Raw genomic sequence first — 4,066 nt, 5'->3', positions numbered from 1 at the left:
CCAGGCGGACACGGTACCTTGTTGTAGATGGCAGCTCCGGCGGGGGCAGTTGTTCCTGGTGTTGGATGCACGTCGGGTCTTTGCCAAGAGTAGAGAGGTTCTCGTCGTCGAAGAAAAGTGAAGTCCGGTGCACCACCACGGAAGAGACCAGCCGCGGAGTGCTCCGCCACAAGGCACCACCTTTTGGTCGCAGTACAGGGGTAGTGGCTATCCGGTTGCCGAGGTGCTCTGCACGGGCAATTCGACCACTGCGTCCTGAGGCGAATAAAAAGCAAAGGGGACTGGTTGTTCCCACCAGCCAGCGGAAGAGACTCTCCGGCAGGGAGATCTCTGTCGTCGGGAAGTGGTGAGTCGGTTCCGCAGGGCTCCACCGGAGGTGTCGTCGTGCAGGTCAGCTCAGCGTTACCCTCGTCGGATTCTTAGGTCCTGTGGCGACTTCTGAAGATCCAGTCCCAAAAGCCCTGCTTTTATGCAGAAAACCCCCATTCATTCAGCCTAGCTGTCAATCAACACATGCTAAGTGGTGAGCGGGAAGGTTCACCACTTGGGCCAATCACTCCAGAGTTCGACCGGAGTTGGCAAGGCAACTCGGTCCAGGGTGCCTAAATCCCCTCCCGCACCCCTGTGGTAACCCAGACAGAATGGCACCACTTTGGGGGGTCTCTGTACAGAGCCCTCCAAAAGTCGAACAAAGGGCTCGACCTTTGGTTTAGGAGTCACAGAGGCGAACACAGACGCCATTTTACAAACCGAGTTCTGGCAGAAAATACCATCCGATAAACTTATTTAAGATAAGTAGATCGGTGGTACGTTAGAGATTAACGAAGAAAAAGTATTAATCTCCAACAATGGGACGAATCCCATAGCGTTATGTTCGGGGTCGAACATAACAAGTAGTTTCCACTGCCACCAGCCAAAACTCGACGAGGGGGGACGGGACAGTGCCCCCTCGAGTAACAGATCCAAGATCCAGGAGTAATCAAATTACCCCTACTAGTACGTCCACAATAAGATGGTTTGTACTAGTTCTGTTAGTAAATTTAGGTCTAGTAAAGCCAATGGTGACTTTACATGCCCGGGGAGACAGTAGTCAGTCCCCGGGTATGGAGTCTATGGTGGGGGTCCGCTAGGACGCCCCAGTGTTACGGCACGTAGGGTGCAGTGTAACACACATAGAAAAACATATGAGACCCTATGGAGTAAAAGACCCCATAGCCCATAGAACACATTGACATTCAAAGGAATTACACACATTCATGTCCAAGAGTGGGAGGAAAAGAGTCTCACTCTTGGCAGGATGGAAAAAACAAACTCCAGAAATCCAGCAAAGCTGCTGGGGGACTCACTAGGTTAGGAAATTCAGCCTAAACAGAGAATTCTCCCTAACAGTGGGTTACATGTATTCCAGGGGTGGGCGGGAATATTTACCCGCGACTGTGCCTGTGAGAGCGTGCTACGTGTATTCCTGGGGTGGGCGGGAAGATTCACACGTTCGCCTACGACGTGCCAAAAAATGGTCCAATCTTGAGACACGTACGCCAGCATGAAGCAGGCGTACGTCGACCCGCGCAGCATAAAAGTGCGCGCAAACACCAAACAAGCTCATCCGCCAGGATGAATATACCATTCCTAGCAGCAGTGGCCGTGGGTTACCAAAGGAGGAGGAAGATAGTGAGGGCCCGAATTTTCACTCCCAGAACCAGCCTTTTTGGGATGCCTGATGACCAGGTGTATGGGAGGTACAGGTTTCCCCCACACATAATACTGGATCTGGTCAGTGAGTGGGAGGATGACCTCACATCACCCACCCTGTGCTCCCAAGCACTCAGCCCCCTGGAGAAGGTCCTCAATGTACTGCACTTCTTGGCCACAGGATCATTTCAGCAGAAAAGTGCCATAGTGGGTGGGGTGTCACAGGCCATGCAGTCACGCTGCCTACACCAGGTCTTGAACATCATCACTGCACTCCCATCAGTCCGTAGGTACATATACCTGCCCAGGACACCTGCAGAAAGGCAGGCTGCCACCCTCGATTTCTATGGTGTGGCACAATTTCCCAAAAGTGCTAGGTGCCATTGACTGCACCCATGTGGCACTATGTCCCCCCAGGGCATCTGAGCACATCTATAGGAACCGCAAGCACTGGCATTCCATCAACGTGCAGGTAGTATGTATCATCACCTCAGTATATGCCAACTATCCAGGGTCCACCCACGACAGCTTCATTTACCGAATGTCTACCCTAAACCGGGACCTAGAAGCTGGGCGGCATGGCGATACATGGCTGCTTGGTGAGTATGAATGCCACTGCACATGCATGCATGTCAGATGCAGAGTTATGTCATTACCCCACTAATGATACCCATCACCTCCTCACCAGGGGACAGTGCCTACCCTCTAAGCACCCACATGATGACGCCAATTCGGAACCCCATCACGCCTCCAGAGGTAAGATACAACACAGCCCACATTGCAACCCGGGGCATAATGGAGAGCACATTCGGAGTGCTCAAGTCACGCTTTCGCTCCCTTGACTGTTCTGGCGGGCAGCTGTTATATGCGCCCCCATTAGTGTGCAGGATCCTAGTGGCAGCATGTGTCCTGCACAATGTTGCAACATGCCGGGGCCTGGCCGTGGACATGGTGGTGCCCCCACATCCCCAACCACATGCACGCCTGCTGCGCATGGGAGGGGAGAGGGCACGGGGTGAGGGAGCCCGTATGCAGCTGGTGGCTAGTTACTTCACATAGAAATCACACCCCAGTGGAGTGCACACAGGCCTGGCACATACCATCTGATAAGCAATGATGACTCGACCTGACAATTAAGACGAACAAAGGGACTGTCAACTGTCAGAACCATAGCAGCCTGAGATTGTTCATGTGGAGGTGTCACAATGTGTGCATCCCTACCTACACAAACACCACCAATGCAGTGTCATGAAAAGACACTTCCATGCTGCAGAAATGAATACCCACGTGCAAAATACTACATGAAAACAGTGCCATGTCACCCACCCCCTCCCCGGCATGGCCACACAACACACCATGGCATGTCATGCAATGTGAGAGGAAATAAATGAATCCCCACAACATGCCCCAAGTGTCAGCAGCTACAGTGTCCCTAATGGAAACATGTCCACACATGAAATGCTCACAGTAATGCAGGACCTACAAGTTACATTACCAAATACTTACCAAGAATACCAATCACCTACACAACCTCCAACCTACCTTAAACATGACATTACAGACTTAGAAATTAGCTAGCCTCACCACCTGATGATGACAGCCCTCCGAACACTTGCAAGTATACAGTGTTAGCGCCATGCAAGAGTGTAGGTGCACTGCTTACAACATGGACTCCAGTTCCAAGGTGGACCGCATTGTGAAGACATGAGGAATGGACCTGCAAATATGGAGGATGAGATGGATGCAGAGGCACATATCAATGCACCACGCAGTGTACAATACAACAACAATATGCACTATGAATGTATACACAGTATTGACTACAGACTGCCCACACAGCTCATGGGAGTCCAATGTCACCATGTACGTCAATGTCACTTGGGCACACCCTTTGCAAGCCCATGGAAACGGGAAGCAGGAGGGGTGTGTGTGACAAAAACCCAAGCATCTGAACCAAATCCATGACAAGCCTGCATGTGCCCAGCCACAATGCAGCGTATGCCCACGGGAGCCACACAAGGCAACACACTGTCCCCAAAAAAAAGAATAAAAAAATAAATAAATAAATCAAAAATGGCCATTAAAGGGCCGGGGGGGGTTGGGGAGGCCACCCAGGAGGTCCGAGGACAGGGTGCACACCAAAACCCACCTGTGTGGATCTTGCAAAAAAAAAACACCTCCATGGGCTCATGACCTACACGGCTACCCTATTGTGGGAGTATCACTGCTGTCGCTATCCTCACCCTCTGCAGCTGCATCCGGAGGTGGTTACACTATGGGCGGCAGCCCACGCAAAGCCCTAGTCTGTTCCTCCATGGCTGCAAGCATGCGGGTGTGGTAGGTCTCGTTCTGGAGGATGAGTGTGCAGAGGTCC

This window comes from Ambystoma mexicanum, chromosome 2p (genome assembly GCF_040938575.1).
Source record: "Ambystoma mexicanum isolate Mex_15411 chromosome 2p, UKY_AmexF1_1, whole genome shotgun sequence".
Classification (NCBI taxonomy): domain Eukaryota; kingdom Metazoa; phylum Chordata; class Amphibia; order Caudata; family Ambystomatidae; genus Ambystoma; species Ambystoma mexicanum.
This window is presented reverse-complemented; position numbering follows the sequence as displayed.